Source organism: Acomys minous, assembly GCF_964271855.1.
Source record: "Acomys minous genome assembly, chromosome: 18".
Taxonomy (NCBI): domain Eukaryota; kingdom Metazoa; phylum Chordata; class Mammalia; order Rodentia; family Muridae; genus Acomys; species Acomys minous.
In genome coordinates, this window is record NC_140501.1 from 5,065,214 (window position 1) to 5,087,631 (window position 22,418).

A 22,418-nucleotide genomic window follows, 5' to 3' on the forward strand; every position below is an offset into this window, starting at 1 on the left:
TTTTTGGTTTGGTTTCGTTTTTTTTGAATGTGTAAATTTTGAATTTGCTGCAGAACCCAAACTTTGCTTAAATACACTTTGTGATTTTCAGATAGTGGCTTGATATACCCTCCAATTCGCAGCAAACTGGTGTGCCTGACCCACAGTGTCTACACCTGCCAGAGATGTTCTCCAAGTGAGACGCAGCTGTGTGATGAACTTGGGGCGAGGCAGTCCTGACCCAGGTGTCTCCAATCGTTATCTGCCAGACATACCCACCAGCTGTGGTGCCTGCCCCACGCCTTCACATCAGCGCTGTGCTGTGCTGTGCTGTGCTGTGGGGGACTCAGTTCTTCCTGAGAAATGTGCTGACTTCTTCTGTCAAGACCCCACCCAGTACAGGACTGCTTCAAATCCAGATTTCTTCTGGGAATGGTAAGCCTGCTCCTCAGGAATTATTCTCACTGTCCGACACAGGCCGAGTTCCTCTCAACAAAGTGCCGTCTTCTGCTTCCACTGGTTTTCGACTTTAAGAACAACTGCCATCCGTACTGTTTTTGTTGTTGGTTGGTTGGTTGGTTGGTTGGTTTTTGGTTTTTCGAGACAGGGTGTCTCTGTGTAGCCATGGCTGTCCTGGACTCACTTTGTAGACCAGGCTGGCCTCGAACTCACAGCGACCAACCTGCCTCTGCCTCCTGAGTGCTGGGATTAAAGGTGTGAGCCACCACGCTGCTCCCATACCTTTTTTTTTGTTTTTTATGTTGTAGAAGTCTACATTTCTAAGGAAGGTGTTGGATAAAATAAGTCAACTTCTCTAAAGTTTTTTGGACTCTGCTTTCTCTCGCTCAAGTTTAAATTCCTATTAATGACATACTAGACTCCAAAAGAAGAAATTGCAGTTTTTTAAGAGAGGAGACCAATAAAGCCCAGCGATTATTTCCTAAATGCGTTGAGTTGATGGAGACTTCTTTCTTAAGGCTGGAGATTGATTCAATTGATAAAATGCATACACATTTTCTAGGTCCTAGGTTTCGATTTCCAGAGCTAATTATTCTTTAAGGCTGGACATAATGTCCGCTGCTCGTAATCTCAGGGTCTCTGCTAAGGAAGCAGAGACAAGTGACAGACAGATCACTGGGACCCTGATAGCTAGCCAGCTTAGCCTACTCGGCAAGTTCCAGGCCTGTGCCAGACTCCTTCTCGAATAAAAAGTGGAAGGCTTGTGAGGAACAGCATCCGGAGCTGTGCTCTGGCATCCACACAAAAGTGGTGTGGTGGGGGAGGGGCACCGGGGATTTCAGGCCAGGTAAGAAGCCACTGTGCCTTTGCACACTCTTTCACTTGAGACTTGTATTTCCTAGACTGCTTCTTGATCTCTCACAGCTGAGCAAAGCCTTTATACCCAAATGAACTACAGGTGTGTTGACGGCCATTTGCATAGTGGGAAAGCATCTTTCCAGCCATCTTCTCATCTGTTCCTCAGAACATTACTCTAAGGAGACTTTTTTTTTTTAAAGATGGATAGTTTCTCATTTCTGAGATAAGGAAACCGAACCGAGAAAAGCCAGGTTAAAGCAAAGTCAAAACTAGAAACTTCTAATGCCCCAAAATACATTCAAATTGGCACTAAGGAAATCCACAGACCAACAAAAACAGTTCACAATTTCCCCTCTCCCCTCCTGAGAACCTCTGGGGCAGGCAGGAGGCAGGAAGAGACAACAGACTTGCTACAAAACAATTAAGTTATTTTCCCCTCTCCCTATGGCTTGCTAGGCAAAACAGTGCAATTGCACAGGCGGCCATGTTTTGCTATCTAGTCAGAGTTTCCAGATAAACAAGGGAAAGACGGTGCCGACCATAAATCGGCAGCATCATTATTGAAACAGGTCATTTATGAGAATTTCAGGAGAAAATACCACAAAACGCGGCAGCTACGTTGTTGATAACATGTGTGTCCGTAAGTATACATGCCCCCTTAACAGTGTTCAAAAAGCATTTTCCCATAATACTATAAAATCTTTTTGATATTGTTGTTTTCACTTTAAGTAATATGGATAATGGGGCACCCGCCATTTCCTTGAGGTAATTGGAAGAGAAACACTGCATAGATTCAAGGCAGTTGCACAGGTAATTCAGGCATGTGCTCAGAAACTCATTTCTGAAGATAAGTAACTTTGGTTGGGTAGGCACCTTGTCTGTCCCAGGTGAGATCTCTGTCTAGTGCCGTAGCAGAACTTGTTGTAAGCCTAGCCAAAGCTCTTAAGTCACGCAGTAAACAGGCTTTCTTATCTACAGGGTAGCCCTCACACTCTGGAGAAAATAAAAAGAAACTTTCTAAAATGGGATGCTCCCCAGGTGAAAGGAAAAGCATATTTGCATTCAGCCTACTATATTTACTCCAGGATGACACCAGCTGGCAATTGTTTCTGGCTGACAGATTGCAGCCACTATGATTCCTACATAAATTATTAAAATAATAAAAGTAATGTTTTCAGAAAGCTTCCCTCCACTTCCTTTGCCAGTCTAGCAGGAAGCTTAACACTTAGCTGTCTGTGAGGCAGTTTGTTCACCTAATTTTACGCCTTGATAAGCTTTGCTACAATTATTTTCTTGCCTGAGTCTTCTACCTGCACTTTGTTTTTCTTTCCTCTGCTCTTCTCAAATACTCCCAAGCCTGTTATCGGTATTGCACCCCTCCCCCCAGGACTCAAACTTTTGATTAGAACAGTCCTCGCTTAATCAAGTTCAACTGGGAGATAAAATTGCATCTCAGCTTCTTCCTTTTCCCATTGGTACAAGAAACCGCCTTGGAGAATGGTGAGGACACTCTGGAGAAATTAGTGATCTAAGCAATCCTGGAGAACAATGTCTGATGTCCTCTGTTTGCACACAGCAATGCAGAGATGTGCACGCCCTTCAAAGCAAATGGAAAACAAAATAGAGCTCATCTCTCATTGGCTGTATGAATCCCTCTTTCTGAAAGGGTTGAATTCCAGCACCACATGGTGTTTGCCACAGCCTGCAGCTCCAGTCCCAGGAAATCCAGCACTCTCTTGAGCCCTCTTCAGGCACTGCAGACACATCGGTGCACAAGCACATAGCCTCACACATACAATTTTAAAATGAAATAAAGAATAAAAAGTGCACTTGCCCACGGAAATGACTTCTTTCTTGATTTTGCAAACAAGACCTGCCCCAAGTCCCTTGGTTGAGCACTTTGCAAGTAACATTAACTTCTTATTTAGGAAGTTTTTAGAAGCCTTTGTAAAGTCAGCACAAGCCACAGGAAGATTTATAATCTACACTGAATGTGTTCCAGTTCCCTACATCACTGTGTCTTTGAGGCAACTGGGTCTCTACACATTGCATTTCAAATTTCCTTTTCATATAAATGGCTAATTTTTTTTTTTTTTGCTTTATTGTATAACCTCTTTCACCCACCATAGATAACAGCCTGTCAGGGAAACATGGAAACTGTTATCTGTATGCATAATATATATTCATTAACTCAGTGTAATGTAAGTAAATGCACTAGTGTTTTCATAGTAAATGTGCAGTTATTTCTTTAACAAGAATGTGTTGAGCATTTATTGTATTTCTTTGGGGGCTTGAGTTCCAACATTAAAAAAAAAAATCATGAACCACTCCAACAGAGAGGGGAAGTGATGAAGAAGTTGATATAATTAATTCATTTAATCCGAAACTACATAATGATATGCATACGTAACATACAAAGCACCAGGTACATTTAGGTATTTGGTTTATATTAGGAGGCAATAAAGGTAATACATATGCCCTCAGGAGTTCAAACCCCAGAAAACTAAAAACAGTAGAGGAGAAATTAGAGAACGGGAGGTTGCTCATATTAAAGTTGTGATATTATAAGAATTTAATTCTGAGGAGGGAGGTATGGAAGTGTGTAAACCACACGTAACTAGTCAGTCAGACTGTCTTGTTTTCTTAGAAAAGACTATTGGTGGTCAAATGTGGAAACAGGGAAACCAGGTAAGTGACCATTTCAGTAACCACAAGATAGATGGCAATGTGTCAGGTTAAGAGAAAAGAAGGAACCGAGATGGTTGAGAAGTGGCCAGATAGTTTGTGTGTTTAAAATATAGTAGTGCGTGCTCTGTCATGAGATGAAAAAGAAAAGTCGAAGATGATATCCAGACTTGGGACGTAAGCAACTGAAGGATGGGACTGTTAGCAATAGGATGCCAGCCAAGACCGTGGCAAGCGCTGGAGGAAGTGATGGAACCGAAGGTAAGTGGCGGTCAACGGCACTGGGCGGGAGAAAAGAGTATTATTTCCTGCAGCTCATTCCAGAGGATGAAGCAGCCGCGCCACACCCTCAGGAGCAGAGCTTGCTGCACAGAGCAGTGGCTGTGAGGTTCCGCACTTGGAAGGAACTTGGGAGGCATTAGGTAGAGAAGGACATGAGGTGGGGAGATGGGAGGCAGCTCCTTAGCAAAGTAGGCGTGGGTGTAGGGTAGCTGGTGGGGAGTGGTAAGCAAGGTCACCGGCTCTGCAAATAGGTTGGGAAAGATGGAAGAGAAAGCAGGAGGCCTAGCCAAGAAGTTGTACCATAAGCCAATGATTGGGGCTTGGGCTAGGGAGCCAAAAGTGAAGAAAAGATTTTGCCCAGCCATAAGGGCACAGGCTTGGAATGGGAAGGTGTGACTTGCCTCATTTTTCCAGCAACAGAACAGAAATTTCCAGTGGAATCACACTGCCTGAGGTGGGGGGAAATGAAGACTATTGGGTTTATTTTTTTTATTAATTTATTCTTGTTACATGTCAATGGTTATCCCATCCCTTGTATCCTCCCATTCCTCCCTCCCATTTTCCCCTTATTCCCCTCCCCTATGACTGTGACTGAGGGAGGCCTCCTCCTCCTTTATATGCTCATAAGGTATCAAGTCTCTTCTTGGTAGCCTGCTATCCTTCCTCTGAGTGCCACCAGGTCTCCCCCTCCAGGGGACGTGGTCAAATATGAGGCACCAGAGTATGTGAGAAAGTCATACCACACTCTCCACTCAACTGTGGACTATTGGGTTTAAACTGCGCAGCAATTCTTAGTGCTTAGGGTAAATGCTCAGTCATGGTCCCTGTCCCCTCCCTCACCCTCCCCAACACCCCACACCCCCGCTTAGTCCCTTTGACTTTCACCCAGGGCTGAGCTGGGGTCATTTAGCATCTTTCCACGGCTGGGGGAGCCATGGCTTATGGGGACTTCCGTCTTCTGTAGCCATTCCCTGAGTCCCACCTGGTCTTAGGTACAGTCCCTGTCGGTCTCCCACAGTGACCTGGGAAGGTTGTCCTCCAGATTTTTCTGCTCCTTGATGGGCTTTTTCTCAGGGCCTCATGAGTAGCTAACCCAGTGATTTCCTACCAGCACCTGCAGTCCTCTTTACCAAACAAGTGTGCTGGGTTTTTTTTTTAACCTCTAGAGCTCATACAAACATTTACTGTACTCCTCACTAACAGAAAGCTAAAATATGCTTAGTACAGCCATAACCTTTAGCATGCTTTTCTTAGAATACTTTGCCATCAACAGAATTTGAGTTAAGGAGCATATATCATTAATTGTGAAAAAAGAGTGTATTCCTTCAATTCCCTCACATTGTACTAATCTAGCCTTTGTCAGCAATGCATGAATGCTTATCTCCCACTACAACCTGAAATGTGATGTAAAAAATATGAATGCTGCAAAACTTTGCCTTCCTTGTGCGGGAGCCATGCTGCTCCTCTCACTTATTCTTCCGATTTTAATATATTGAACAATCAGGTTGTGAAATAGTCTCTTTGGGTGACAAGAGAACAGAAGAGGTCTCTAACTTGAGGAAGAGAGAAAGCCAGCTAGAGTGGGGAGGGGTCACGGATGAGCACAGATGACAACCAAGGATTACGCCCTGCAAGTATGAAGATTCCACGGTAAGTCCTCCCACGCTGTATGCTAGCTGCCACAGTTAATTTGAAATGTACAAAAGCATAATGGGACAGCCTATGGGGACATCAAATAAATCAATGCCTGGACCCGGGGTCTGGAGGCCACTTCTGACTCCTGTATCAAAGACAAAAGTATGTTAGCTCTAATTTCAGGGAGCAGCGAGTAGTGACCGGCCCGCAAGCATTCAGCGAGAGGATCTGGGAACTACCAAGTAAGCAGCTGGCAGGGTCTAAGGGGCACGTGAGGCCTCAAATAAAAAGAAAAATAGAAGCAGAACAAATGAGGGGGAAAAATATCCCAGAGGAAAATTCAGTAAGTTTCAGTGACCAAGCAGGAAGACGTAAGCAGGGTAGAGGGAGACTGGCGATGCCTCAGCATGTTCTGGCTTGGAATGTCTCACAGACACAGATATCATTAATATGGACGGCAAAACACACATGGGATTAGGTGCAAAAAAAATCAGTGTGTATAATTATTAATTCTCTTAGCAAATTAAAATGTTTGCATTTTCCAAACGGGTTTGTGCTTCAGAATGCTTTCGTTTTAACAAAGAAAACTTTGAAAGTACTCTTCATTTTTTTTTTCTGCAGCAAGAGAGATAAAGTTAAATTATAAGCTTGGGAAGGAAAAGTCTAGATAGAAGCACATTCCGTAAAGACTAATTTTTTCTTTCCTAATGTCTCATACGATAAGTCAGGATGCAATACTAGTTCCTTGTCATTGGCCACGAATTCTCTCTAGTATACATACATGACGCATATGTGTGGGTGTATGCTTTCAATCACAAGAAAGCAAATATCTAAAGTGGCGTCTACGAGATATTTGGGGCAATTGTTCTTTGCTCCGTTAGCACAGCATTTTTCAATGGCACGCAAAGCAGATGGTCTGAAAGCTCCCTGAGGACAGACCGTAAGTAGGACTCTTACTTTGTTACAGCTGCAGCACTTGGTGTACTGCTTTGCACCTCGTAGGCATCTGGGTAAACATGTCTTCTAATACGCCAAGAAGCAATTAGGGAGGCAGCTCAGGGGATAAAGTGCTCGGCACACCATCCTGGGGACCAAAGTTTGATCCCTGGTTCCATACAAAAGCTGGAATGCTTTCCCATGTCCACGAATCCTCGTTCTGGGTAGAGAAGAGGTAGGGAAACAGGACGATCCATGGAGCTCATTGGTCAGCCTGTTTAGAGGAGTTGGCGAGCCCTAGAGTCAGTGAGAATCTCAAGAAAAAATGACAAAAGAGTGACAAAAGAAAGCGCCCGGTGACAAGCTCTGGCCAACACATGGACACGCACGTGCACACAGCCAAAAACATGACAATAAAATATAGAAAAAGGGAAAAGAATATAAGAGAAGCAAATATATTCTCTCTCTCTCTCTCTCTCTCTCTCTCTCTCTCTCTCTCTCTCTCTCTCTCTCTCTCTGTTGTTTTTTTGAGACAGGGTCTCTCTGTGTAGCCTTGGCTGTCCTGGAGTAGCTTTGTAGACCAGGTTAGCCTCGAACTCACAGTGATCTGCCTGCCTCTGCCTCCCTAGTGCTGTAATTAAAGGTGGGCGCCACCACATCGGGTTCTCTTAAGTCCCCAAGTGAACGTCCATGAGGCCCCTGCTGTGGGGTGTGTAGCTTCCAGACCCCAGAGTTCTCACTTACATTTTATCTGAGGTGCAGTGAGTTTGGACTCCCTCGGCAAATCTTTCGATGTGTTCTCCCTACTGATAACAGGCATTTTAGTTAGTGCCACCTTTCCCTACCTTTTAACTCTATGTTCCCAGGGAGCTGTCTGATGAATTACACCACACAAAAGCACAGTTCTGTTACATATATATGAGTATCCACATTCATTTATGGAAATGACTAGTCAGCTTCCACGGAAGTACATTACTTATCTGACAAAACTGTTTTTATCTTCTAATAGTTTTTAATGTAGAATATTATTATTTTTTAATGTTTTGTTTTCATTATATTCTAAGTGTTCAAAACAAAAAAAAAATCAATAGTTTAGTGCAACTAAACCTCTCCGCTGAAACCCAAGTCAAATCCTAAACACAGCTCAGCAGTTCGTACCCATTGCTACTCAATTAATTAATATAAGTATTTGTTTTTAAAGTCATGCTGTGAGAGTCTTGGTTTTTATGCAATTAATTCTTAATTGTACTCCAGACACCCAAATATACTGTGCTTTTCTACACAAAATGTCATTTCAGAGCAGTTGTTCTTTTGTGTTTGCTCCCTCTGTGGACTGTAGAAATCTAGTGCCTGTTCTGCCCTGAGAATTACCTTTAAGCGTTTAGTGTTAGTCCTACCAAGCTACTGTTAGTTAAGTACTGTTGCTGTGAGTTTGTAAGACAAGGGTGCACCATTTAAGCCTCTAAGCCTAGGGTGCCGCCCTGAGGTAGATGTGAAAACATCTCCTTTCTCTGAAAAAAAGGAAATTGAAACACCTGTCCTTGGGGACTTGGCTGGGAGGAGTTCAATGGCAGAGATGAAGAAATGTGTATTCGCAGGGTGGTCACTTTCCCACATCAAGCAGAGGAGAACGTAAGTGATGACAGCCATGCTAGGACGCAGGGGGAGTGCGCTTCCCTGGGCGCCACCAGCTCCTGTCCTGCCTCTTACTGCTCTGGGGCCTGGAGTCCAGGCTCTGTCTTCATCTCCTCTCCTCGCCTCTCCCTGGAACAGTCCAGAGACCACACCTGTCAACACAGGAGTGAGTGCACATGCACACACACACACACACACACAGACACACACAGACACACACATACACACACACACACACATACACACACACACACACACACATACACACATACACACACACACACACACACACACACACACACACACACACACACACAGAGAGAGAGAGACAGACAGACAGACAGACAGACAGCGGCTCTCCATGCTTGCTAACCTTCTATCTAGAACCTAGAACCAGTGTTTCCTTCCACATTCTGTCAGAGCAGCCCTTCTGCAAGGGCGCCTGGGCCTACGGTCCCCACACAGTTTGTCACCTCCTCCTGTGTTACATGTTACTAGAGCTGGATAACCCCACAGCTCCATCACCACAGCAGACATTTAAATTATCTTTGTGTGACTGGTTCTTACGGGAAACTGCTAGCTCTTTGTGGAATGGTATTTTTTTATTGTTATTACATGTGTTTGTTTCTGTATGCCTGTGTGGGGCCTTGAGTGCACCGGAGCAGACATACAGAAGTCAGACCATTTGGTTCTCTCCTTTGACCGTGTGGATGCTACATATCAAATTTCCTTTATAATTGTTATGTGTATTGATCCAACAAAAAGAGGCAGAATTCCAGACAACTTCCAATAACCACTGACATTTTCTTACCCTATGGAATGCACACAAAAGGTGTGACTGCTGTGGAACAGGAGAGGATATGTTATGGCATCACCTGATCTAGTCAGACACTTCCATCGGATGGACTCAGGAGAAAGTTAGAGCAATACCTTTCTGTGGACCTTGAAGAAGAAGATGGGAATGGTCCCACTTTCCTGGTGAGTGAAGTTTCATGGGACACGCCCCTTGGGATAGTGTCCAGATATAAGTGAGTATAGACTGTTGGAGTCTTTCTGTGGAAGCAAATTCTTTCTCAGCATCTTCACATGGAAAATCAATCAAACTGAGATCTTCATTTTTACCATTGAGAGACCTGAAGTAGAAAGCCTGCCCCTCCCACACCCAGGCTTGCCCCCTGTGATTCCATAAGTTTTTTTTTTTTTGTTTGTTTGTTTTTTAGTGTGTTACTTTGGTGATCATTTGTTATATTACAATAGAATCTAAGCATGAGCTTAGTGCTTTGTGCCTAGTAGGACAGCTGGTTAATGGATGGCTCCATCAAATTAGGAAATGAGATGGTGAAAGAGGAAAGGAAGGGAGGGAACTGCAAGGGAAGAAGGGAGGAAGGAAGGGAAGAGAGGCTAAGGGCAGAAGGGAAGAGAGCAGAGAAGAGGAAACGGGAAACATTTACGATTCAGGAGCCGAGCAGGTGTTCCCTGCAGTGATACACGGGCCTTTCCGAACCAAAGGGATGTTTGTGGCAGACATGTTATGTTGGCTTGAATTAGTTTCTTTCTGATCATGTCTCCTGACTCCCATGCCATCCCTCATCCCTAATCTACCCATGACCCTTTTGTCATCCTTACCTTGACTCCAAAGAGAGACACAGCCCTAACAACTCTGAGCTGGTAGCTGGCCTCATGGCTGGCCGCATGACCACAGTGATTTCCTGCAGAATATAAACAACTTCATGCTGTATTAACGTCAGGCGGGGACACGCCACAATTATAAACGGGGCAGAGAAGGACCATTTCATAAAGATGATCATAAACAACAGAACCGTGGACAGAGACCAAAAGCACCATGAAACTATAAATGAGAGAACAGCTCCCCCATGAATGACTACACTTACATGTCTGTTCCCGTTCTTCCTGAGCCTTAAATTAGATCCTATCTCCCTGAAGAGATGCACTTACTTAGGGAATGCCCATCCAAACCCCTGTTTATTTTATTTCCTCTTGAAAAAAAAAAGTGTCATTTTCCAGTCTTGTCCTAGGACCTTCACCACTTCTTCTTTCAAGGAAATCCACAGCTTCCCTCTGGTGTGAAGACTTCTTGAGGCAACAAGATACAAGATATAGCCTGCTTTGTCTCAGTGTGGTCATGGCGCTTCCTGCCTCAGTGGCCTCTACAGAGCTGTGGGCATCTGTGTCCCTCTTACATTCGCCGCCATGAACTTTTAAGGACTCATTCTTGGGGTATGTTGGTCAAAATATCTGACTCCAAGAGTTTGCACCAAATAGTCAAGTGCCCTTGACTCATCTCCCACGAGAGCACTTGAGATTTGCCTGCAGCTGGTTTTCACATCCACTCGCGGTCGTGACTTGGCATGGAGAGTGCTGCCGGTCTGATCAGACATCGCTGTATAATTTCTGATTTTCTTACTTACTCTACCCTCTGTCCGACCACTCCTCCCCATTTCTATTCCTTAGATTCAAAAGCACACATCTTGCGTGGACTCTGTCTTGTCCATGTTCACACAATAAGATGGGCAGGAGCAGAAGTCCCTTGAGTAAACAAACATCAGATTGCGTAGTAAAGTATGTAAATTTGGATTGAGACCAGGAGCTAAAGTGTAATGGCTATTGGCTTTATTTTAAAAGAAAACATAAAATGTACCTATGCATTTTACTAAGGACAAAAGCATAATAGAATCAAACAAACCAAGGTGTCGTCAATAAGATGTACTTTAGGTGGATTTGGATTTGATTGACACTTGAAGGTTTGTTCCAGGAAAACGTTTGGGGAAGAGGCTGGCAGGGATTGGGGACAGTGAGTCTTTGGGTGGTGATTGCTCTAGACCTGAAATTCTCACCCTTTGATAAACAACGAATGCCCATGGGATGGCTAAAACAACTGCTGGCCTCCGGGCCATAGCCCAGACCCATTAAGCGAGAATCTGGGGCACCGGAAACAGAATGCTTTAAGCATTCCGTGTGATTTCACTGCCAAGCCAGAATTGAGGATTACTGCCCAAACAAAACATTTCCAGCCTTCTCCTTCTCCGTCCCACTACTGGTTGCCTCTTCTTTTGTATAAAAGGTCCAAATACCTGCACAGCAATGCTGATAGCCAATCTGCCTGCTGAGTCCTTAAAGGTCAATGTGGTAAGTTTCATGATAGATATTGGTGTAGGCGTGTTTGTTTCATCTGTCTTTTTGGGTCCTTATACCTCTACCTCCCTTCCAACCCTTATTCCACGCTAACACTTCCAACTCCCAGCACTAGGTAGGAGAGAAAGAAGGTTAGCAGGGAGAGGGGGGATGAGTTATTTAAACGACTTCCTGATGATTAGGGGCGTTGAGTTCCATGGGGCAAGTCCAACCTTTGTGTAGTCAGGATTTCTCCATCTTCTTTTCCTTGTCTCTTTGCTCTTGACCACTCTACAAACCTGCAGCGACAGGAATCAGCAGGAGGACCAGCCTTGCTCCCTTGCTTGGGCACTGGTCTTTTTATACCCTCTCTAGAGTCTCCAGAATCCCAAACGTGAAACTATCGGCATCTGGCAAAAAGCATGCCTCTGCTAGAACGTGAAACGGTCCTAGTTAACCGCCATGGACAAACAGACGTGGTCCCATATCCCCACACCTGGGATTAAAACAAAGACAGGTTTACATAATAAAGCTGAGTTTTTCAAGCCACCAAAATGCTCACTACATAATAGCACTACGTTTTGGCTGCATCTCTCGGGATTGGATATATTTTTTTTCCTACTTCTCCATGCCCCTCTCCCTCCTTTTTAAATCAAGTTCCAAAGCTATTGCACATATCTACTTCTTTGTCAGTATGCATACTCAGAGTCCACACTCTTCTTTTCTTTGGATTTGCATTCATACCTAGATTATATATACAGAGACTCAAGAGAACGTCACCTGATTTCTAGATGGCTCTTCCTCAGTTTTCCGTCCTCACCCAGCAGCACGTGGGAGGTTGGGTCACTGGTACATTTCCATTGTGATCTGAGCTCTGCTGTCATACCCTTTACTCTTACTACAAGTCCTCAAAACTCCATTTTCACTCACTCCTCCACCTGCCAGTGCCTGCCGCACACGCCTGTCAGTCCTGCCCAGGCCTCCCTGTCTGCTGCACTGAGAACGAGAATTATTTCAGCAAAAGCCTCAAGAAGAATGTGCCTCCTGTTTTCTCATATTGCACAGAGGAGGGATGCTTATATAACACCACAGCGTAGCATGAGGTCACGAAGACCCTTACGCTGTGTTCGGAGACACAAGGTCTGCTGTCCTTAGCGGCTCCTTGGATCTGGTCAAGCTCTTCTCTTGAGCTATACATTCCTATAAAGGACAGTGAGTGAGCACCCCCATGTGGTCTCGGGTCAAGCTGAACGCAGCTCACTGCAAAAAGCAACTCCGTGGACAGCACTTGTATATTATCTTTAGAACTTCAGGCTAAGGCTTTATCTTATTCCATAAAACATCCTCACGATGTTTCCATGAATTTGGAGATGGTTTTGGCTACACTATTAAAAAGGCGACTCCAGCACTGAGGTTTCTCTGCTGGTTTTTGTTGGTGGTGGTGGTGGTGGTTTTTTTGTTTTGTTTTTGTTTTTGTTTTTGTAGTATCCTGCCTGCTCTGCCACTAGGGTTTCTATAAGCTCGTCTCACAAGGAGGCTACAAGATCACACTACATGTCTATCATGTGCATGGAAATGTTCCTAATGCAAGTACAGTTTCTAAAATCTAGCACCCAGCTTAAGACATCAAACATTGCCTGTGCCTCTCAAGCTCACAGCTCCCTCGAAGGCCCCTTCCAGCTCAGAGTGAGCTGCCCAGAATTTGAGTCGGCTTATATTCTGGTTGGTTGTTTGCTCGCTTGGTTGGTTGCTTTTGCTCACTGGCTTGTTTTTCAGAGCTGGGGGCTGACGCCAGGCCTTGACTGAAGCTCTGTGGCCAGACTATTTTATTTCTGCCTTTCTTTTCTATCACAGTAATACAGGACCGACCGTGAGCTTCACACGGGCCGTTTACACAGGCTGAGCAAGTGCTACACCACTGAGCTAGCCATAACCCAGTTTAGAGTTTTTTCTGATTTCTTTGTAGTTTTTAAAACTATACATGTGTCTTTCAAAAACACACCACTTGTTTAATCTTCTTTTTAAGTTTGTAGGAGAGGGCTCATCTGAAACACTCTAATCACTTCCCTGAACTTGCTTTTCACCAAACTGTGTTTCCTTAGATTAAATTGTGTGGGCATTTGTAGATATTGTTCATTTGTTTTCTTTGGAGTTGTATTATGTCTTTCAAACAGTGTCTCAAATCTGAATTTATTTTTCTTCACAGAGGACACAGAGACAATAAGGACGCTAAGAAACAGAAATATAAACACGAAGAAGCCGTTCTTTCTGAAATAGGGGGCTGCTAACTACGTCTAATTACCAGCTCGGGTAATACACATTTCTAAGTTCTTAAACAATTAGCATTGGACAATTCCTTTGGGGAAAAAAACCAGTAATATTAACCCTGCCCTGTGCTTATATTTTTGGGTCTTTATAATATTGCTTTTGCTGTTTTTCATTTCCACGTAGTTCTATTTTATAAATACATGGCAATTGCCTGAGCGCCTATAAGATGGTATTCCTTGGAGGTGCTCAAAGTTTCTTGTACTGGCTGCTGAAATGGTCTATTACCAACTTTAGTTTACAATGTTGCACTATGGGAGGAAAATTTTACTTATAAAAGAGCTTTTAAACAAAGCCATGGATGATAAGAGTAAACACAAAAAGGAGGAGGAGGAGAAGGAGGAGGAGGAGGGGGAAGAGAAGAAGAAGAAGAAGAAGAAGAAGAAGAAGAAGAAGAAGAAGAAGAAGAAGAAGAAGAAGAAGAAGAAGAAGAAACAAGCAACTAAGCAACAACAAAAAGATGGCACATTTGATGAGTGACGCACTCATTGTCTGGTGGGTATTTGGTGAGCGTCCTCTAAACATAACACAGATATGCACTAGACGCAAGGCCACTGCACAGTGCGTAGGGTGAGATTCCTGCACAGGAAGGGCTCTCACACTTCTTACTGCAGAAAGCTGACTTACAGGCAAGGCGTGTCCTTTTTCCTCTTCAATTCTCACGATTACCCACATGAGGCCTGTACAAGCCTGTTACGGAATGAGATGGAACCTGTGAGGACTGTCTATCCCCAAGAATAGATGAGCAACTAGTATTTCCTGCAGAAGGAAGAGAGTTCTCCTCAGTGATGTAGCAGTCCACGAGGTGCCTGAGGTCCCAGGGATAACTGCAAGCCTTTGTGCTCTAGCTGGGTAACTGGGTGACCTGTCTTCTCAGGAAACATTCACTGAACAGCCACCCACTCGTGGGGCTGTAAGACAAGGCAGTGGGTGATCAGGGACCCGGAAGATGAAGAGGGCTCTGACCCGCAAGGAGAGCAGAAGTAATGGGAACTGATAGAGTGGAGCAAGACACACGGTGCAGGGTTAAGAAAGGGAGTAGAAACTTCTGGAGTAGGAACCAGTGTGCTGATGTAATAAATAAATTACAGGCACATACACGCTCAAGCATGCACACATGCATGCACGCACACACACTACCATTCAATAGTTCTGTTGGAATTACACATGAGACAATGACGTTCTGAATTCTCTCGTGTCCCCTTCTCCAGAAGCCCAGCATATCAGTTATCTCTGTACATTTTCAACACCCCCTATCCTGGGCCTACGTCCATTACCCTCTCCTGTGCGCTGCTGGCAGCTGCCTCTCACCCTCTTACCTCTACCAGATGTTTGTTTCCTAATGTTTCTTCTTTGTAACACCAAGATCCACCCTGGGCCCAATTCTTGCTTTTCTCCCTACTGAGCTACAAAGGAACCCTAGTATAATCAGACAATAAATAAATAAATAAAATAAATAAATAAATAAATAAATAAATAAATAAATAGAGGGAGGAATGTAAACAGGAATAAAGGAGGAGAAGATATAGGGGAAAGGAGAAAAGAAAAAAATGAAGAGGAATAAAAGAAGGCCCTTCCCTTAAATGATGTTAGGGGGCAAAACATGCACTACAAAACAAAGCGCTATGTCCACATTTCTCTCTCAGCCAGTCTCCAAACTGTATTTCAGTCCAGGCCATGCCAGTTGGAACACGGAGACAAAGTAAAGGAGCTAAGTCATCAAGGTCCTCAAAGTGCCGACTTTCACTTGTGCTGCTATTTTTGCGGGTATCTGGTTTCCACTTTTAGCCGCCTCTACTGCCTTTTCCGTTTGGTTTGGTTTTAAGATTATATTTGTTTTGTTTTATGTGTATCTACGTGGTATTATACATTTTATATGTGTCTGTTGGTGCACCTTGTGAGCGAGTGCGGGTGCCCATGGAGGCTGGGAGAGGGCGCCAGAGACCCTAAAGCTGAAGTCACAGGTTGTCATGAGCCCCTGGTGTGGATGCTGGGGATTGAGTGTGATTGTGAGCTGGAGCGGCGAATGGGGCGCCATGTCTCCAGCCCCAATCCTCCCACTCCATTCCCAGTAGCTTCTGCTGTCCATTAATTTCTGCCACATGCATTACTTCTTGTTGATTTTCCCCTTGGGTAAAATAGCCAGGCAGGCCATGCTCTGAATATTCATGACTCAGCCTGTGCAATGAACACATAGAACAAGTAAAACAGCTGTCAACCACTCTACAGGCTCTGCCTTTGGATTAAGGCCACCAATGGGATGCACCTGCAGGTAAGTGTTGCTATGTCTCTCTTTTCCTTCGCCCATGCCTGTTAAGCAAAGGGATATTGTAGCCATTGATTGCTACAGAGTCTGTTAATAACCAAGGACATGAGGTGCATGCAGGTAGAAGATGGTTAAGCATGACCTGCTGCTGCCAGGAACCATCCCAGGAGCCACTCCCGCTTAATCAGTTTACAACAACTCCAGACAAGGCAGGTGGTGCAGAACTAAGGGAAACCCCCCCGGGGGGGGGTGCGAAAGCAACAGAGGCTCAACTATTTCAGCCTCCTGGGTTCTGGGGAAAATCACTCTACACAATTATAGTGCATTTTGTGAGCACCGCCTCCTCCACAGCCGAGAAACAGAATTAGTTTTGTGTTTTGTTTTGTTTACTAATAAGCAAAAGAGAAACCAGACATGGTAAAATTAAAAGAGCGGAGCTTGCATTAAATGCATGGATTAAGTCTCAATCAATTTTTTGGTTCCCCTGAAATTACTAAGAAATCAACCCAGCAATTTGAAAATAAGTAAATTCTAAATTCAAGAGTTCTTCATATCACATTTTAGACAGATTCCACAGAAGCCTTATCATTGCTGCTTATCGCTATTATCTCTGCTTTGGTTTGGTTAGGAACAATATCTTACTGAGTACATTTCCCAGGGAGCACGGGTTGTGAGGTGACTACAGCACTCTGTGCATCTCAACACCCTTTGTGAAACATTTCTCAGCTGCTGCCATTCCTAAAGAGCTATTAGCTGGCATAAATTGACTTGTTAAGAACATCAAAGATATCTTGGAATTTAGGGATCACTAATTAGCAAATCTGTTTTCGGGGGAGCGAAGGAGGGAGAGAGTATGCGCCTTTGTGTTCCCTGACCTAAAAAAAAAAAAATTGTTTTAGCTGACTGCACCATCTGAAAACACACACACACACACACACACACACACACACACACACACACACACACACACACAAGATCAATGGCATCTTGATAAAAACTGTTGAGCAACTTATCACCTGACCCATAAATAAATATTCTCTTAGGAGAGAATCTGGGCCATGTGCTATTTGGAACTATTCATGATATCTATAGGGGTACAAAATTATAAAAGATATAGAGGGACAATGGTGTGTTGGTTTTCTTTTTAAGACTTTTGTGCAAAAGAATGAATCCAACTGAGTCCCAGTGTGTTTACCTCAAATCTGCCACCAGGCTCGAGACAATAACTGTCTAGCCTATGTGCCTTTGGCTTCAGTTCTTGGAAGCCAGCCCTGCCACTGGTGATGGGGAGTATCGTGGGTGAAGGAATACACGTCGTTGTTTCCGTAAGAGGAAGATCGTCCCCCCATGTCCCTGTGCGATCTTGGGGAGCTAGAGGGGTTACAGCACCTGCACCCCCTTTGGTCTTCTGCCTCACCTTGTGTGTTCCAACCTTTACATTTTCTTCCTGAAGAGTGAAAAGCTTGTCACCATTATGTCTGCGTCATGTTGGAAGACGTTCAAAGACACAGGAGTGTCCACGTATCTGTGCTCGTTTGCTTGTTCGTTGGCTTATGTGGTGATAGCAAAGAAGACTGGTAGAATAGAGACACCCTTTTCACTCCACTAAGAGCAAACCAAGAAATCTTTTACTGGCTCCTCTCCTCATTCAGGAAGCAAGCTCAGTTTTATTGTTCAATTCTGTTTAATCAGTATCTCGGGGATGGTGACAGCACTGGAAATTTGTTTTAGGGTTTTTTTTTTCCCCTGTGTATGGGTGTTTTGTCTGCCTGCCTGTCTGTGCACGACACATGTGCCTGGTACCCAGGGAGGTCAAGAGAAGGTGTCGAATCCCCCCTCCGCCCCCCCCCCCCCCGTCCTGGAGTTACATATGGTGTGAGCCACCATGTGGGCACTGGGAATCTAAGCCAGGTCCTCTAGAAGAGCAGCCAATGATCTGACCTATCTCTCTAGCACCAATACCTTTGTATTGGACCTTTGATTAACACAGCAGGGCTGGCTGGTATTGAAAGTATATACCCTAGATAAAGATTTTCTTGAACCGGACTGAAACTTAAAGATAAATACTGTGAAACACAATTCTGTGCGTTCTTTTGAGTAGTGTCTTTTTTTAAGTAAACCTTTCATCATTGCCCTCTTATATGTTTTTAATTATATTATTTTTAATTAATTATATTTAACATATATATGGTGTGTGTGTATGTGTGTGTATAATGAACATTTCTAAGGCATTAAATTCAATAAGACATAGCCTCTGTGTTTGAACTATTCTATAAGGGTCATAAAAATTAGATTATCTTAAACTTTTGTCTCGTTTGCTGATAGGCCACTTCAGCAAGATATTCTAATTAAAATGAACTTGTTTGTAAATAAAGCCTTCTTTGCTCCAACAGCCACTATTCAGGGTAGAATATGAGGCCATTAGCAGAGAGTTTGTTTGCTCCTCAGCCTTAAATATTCGCACATAATTCTCAGCGTATCCTACTATTTGCATTTCAAATAATTAACTTTTGTATAACTCTTAACAAACTTTTGTTAAGTTTTGTTGATTTTTAATTACTTTTAATAGTGGTAGAACATACGTAACATAAAATTGGTGTGACCTTGAGCGAGTCACTTGACCTCTCCTGTTTCTGGAGCTCAACAGAATTCCAAACTGATGACTACGGTCTAGTTCTTTACATGGAGGCATGTATTAGTCAGGAATTCAACTCAACTTTCAATTCTATAGATTTCGGATCTCATCTTTGGAGCTACAAAAGCTCTCAAACACTTGGTCAGGAATATCGTAAAATTATTTTAAGAAAGCAGATTATGAGTTCTGCAGGATGCAGCAGCTGTGTCCCAGATATGGGAGGAACTTCCACTGCTTCAGACACCATCACGTCACAGCAAACAGCCACACGCCCAGCATTTCTCACCCACATTTATTGTACCAGCCCCACTCATGGTTCCAATTTATTCTGATGCTCGGACTGCCGGGAACATGGAGTTGGTTTGCTTCACGTTCCAGGGAAGTAAGAAGGCTGAAGTTTAGCCCTGTGGGAGTCTACAAGTCATATAATTAGTCCTCATAAGGACCAGGGAACATGACACAACAGACACGAATGTACTCATTTATTTTCACGGGAGGCTTTCACAAAGTTCTGTGTTTGTTTTCTCTTAAGTCTGCAGGAACTATGCATAGTTCTGGTGCATAGACATCAGAAATAAAGAAGTCAGCAGGGCCTTGTTCTCCACGAAGCCTCTCAGGAAGAACTGTTCCTTGCTTCTATTGGCTGGTTAGTGATCCTTGCGTTGCTGCTGTAGCATTTCTGTCTCTGCCTCCATGGTCGCCTGCTCTCCCCTGGTGGTCTCTGGCTTCAGATGTTTTCCTTTTTCTCCTTATGAAAACACCATTCATGTTACTAGTAGATAAAAGCCCAAACTAGCAACCTCACTCACACTTGATAACGCCTGGGAAGGCCCTACCCTCATTTTACTCATCATATAGAGTGGCCAAGAGTGTGTCTGACAGCAGCGCTGGTGACTGGCTTACCTAACCGCTACCTCAGAGACAAGAGCCTGTGCAGTACTCCTGATGCTCATGGTTGCCAACTTGATGCAGTCTGAAGTCATCTGGGAGAAGAGTCTCAGTTATGGGTTGTCTACATCAGGCTGGCCTGCAGGTACGACCAGGAGGGATTTTAATTGATCGGGCTGAGGTGGAAAAACTCATCCTGAATGTGGACAGCATTGTTTCCTGGGCTGAACCCTGACCTGTGGGTGAAAACACAGGCTGAGTGTTTGTTTCTGTCTTTTCTTGACCATGGATGCGATGGGACTATCTGTTACACACTCCTGCCTTGACTTCCTCACAGGGTGGGGCTGTAACCAGCAATTAAATGCTGTTTCCCTACGTTGCTCCTCGTTAGGGCGTTTTATCAAAGCAATAGAAACGAAACTGTGTGCATGTCTTTGTTGTGTGCTGGAGCATCTTCTAGGTATATTCCAAAGAGTGGAACAGCTGGGTCTTGAGAAAGCCCTATTCCCAGTTTTCTGAGAAAGCACCAGATAGATTTCCAAAGTGGTTGTACTAGTTTGCATTCCCACCAGCAATGAAGGAGTGTTCCTCTCTCTCCACATCCTCCCTAGCATGTGGTGTCGCTTGAGTTTTTTATCTTAGCCATTCTGATGGGTGTAAGATGGAATCTCAGAGTTGTTTTGATTTGCATTTCCCTGATGATTAAAGACATTTCTTTAAGTGTTTTCAAGCCATTCGATATTCCTCTGTTGAGAATTTTCTTTTTAGTTCTGAGCCCCATTTCTCAATTGGGTTATTTGGTTTGGTGATGTTTAGTTTTTTGAATTCTTTATCTATTTTGGATATTAGACCTTTTTCAGATGTAGGGTTGGTGAAGATCTTTTCCCAGTCTGTAGGCAGTCGCTTTGTTCTGTTGACAGTGTCTCCTGCCTTACAGAAGCTTCTCAGCCTCATGAGGTCCCATTTCTTAATTGTTGACCTTAAGGCCTGGGCTGTTGATGTTCTGCTCAGAAAGTTGTCTCCTGTGCCAATGTGTTCCAGGCTCTTCTCCACTTTTCTTCTAACCAGTTTAGTGTCTCTGGTTTTATGTTGTTCAACCATGTTCATAGCAGCCTTACTCGTAATAGCAAGAACATGGAAACAGCCTAAGTGTCCCTCAGTAGAAGAATGGATAAAGAAACTGTGGTACATTTACACTATGGAATACTACTCAGCTATTAAAAACAAGGAATTCCCAAAATTTGTGGACAAATGGATTGAACTAGAAATGATCATAATGAGTGAGTTAACCCAGAAGCAGAAAGAGTCAAATGGTTTATACTCACTTATATATGGACACTAGCCCAAGGGGCGTGTCCCACGAACGTCTTCACTTACCAGGAAACTGGGACAGAGGGGAGGACATCCTATTGGGACTCTAGGTGAGAGAAGCATGGGAGAATGGGGAAATAGAAGGATCCAGAGGGTCCTAGAAACCTACAAGTAGAACATTATGATAGGTAGATTTGGGCCCAGGGGTCCCGCTCAAACTATGGCACCAGCCAAGGACAATACGTACAGAAAATATCGAACTCCTACCCAGATCTAGCCAATGGACAGGACATTCTCCACAGTAGAGTGGAGAGTGGGGTCTGACTTTCACACGAACTCTAGTGCCCCATATTTGACCACATCCCCTGGATGGGGAGGCCTGGTGGCACTCAGAGGAAGGATAGCAGGCTACCAAGAAGAGACTTGATACCCTATGAGCATATACAGGGGGAGGAGGTCCCCCTCAGTCACAGTCAGAGGGGAGGGGAGGGGAGTAAGGGGAAATAGGAGGGAGGGAGGAATGGGAGGATACAAGGGATGGGATGAAATTGAGATGTAATATGAATAAATTAATAAAATATATTTTTTAAAAGGAAAAAAAAAGAAATGAAACGGTGGCCTATGATTACGATGTCCCCTAGTAACATCTTATGTGTCTTTCTATCTTTTAAAGTCGTTCTGTTCCATGCTCTGACTGCTCAGCTTTCTCTGAATCTCATATTTACAACCCTGATGGAATATGCTGGTTCTGAGCAACCCTTTCAACAGGCAAGCAGCTCTCAATGCTGTCGTTTTGAGGGCTCTAGAATGTGCATCAACAAGAGAAACCTGAGTGGGGTGCCCACCCAGCCCTTACTTTTACCATAGGCAAAGAAGGGGGTGCCAGACACAGCTTCTTACCATTACCTGTGTCCGCTTTGCTCAACATGGGGTCCTCCTCATGGAAGAGCAAATAGTTTAATATACAAAGAAAATGCTAAAATATAAAATAAAATTACAAAACTTGGAAACTTGTCCAATAACTTGAAAATGTAAATTAAGAAAGTTAAGCAATACAGCATAAATCCACTTTGCCAGAGGTATACACTGTGAGATAAACATAACGTACAATTCAGTGGTTCATAACTATCTGTATGTTAATGTTGCTTAGTGAATCATAATTTTAATTACGTGAATTATGCACATTTAAACTTGCATGTATATTATTCTATTAGTTCAGCTTTGAAGACTACATATGTAGAGTATATGTGTGTGTATATATATGAGAAACATTTAATGTATATGTGTCCTGATCATAATTGAACACAGGGGATCCCCATAATAATTTAATAAAAGAAAAATATCAAAGCCCAAAGCAATAAATCCATTTTAATTATGCATGATATCACATGG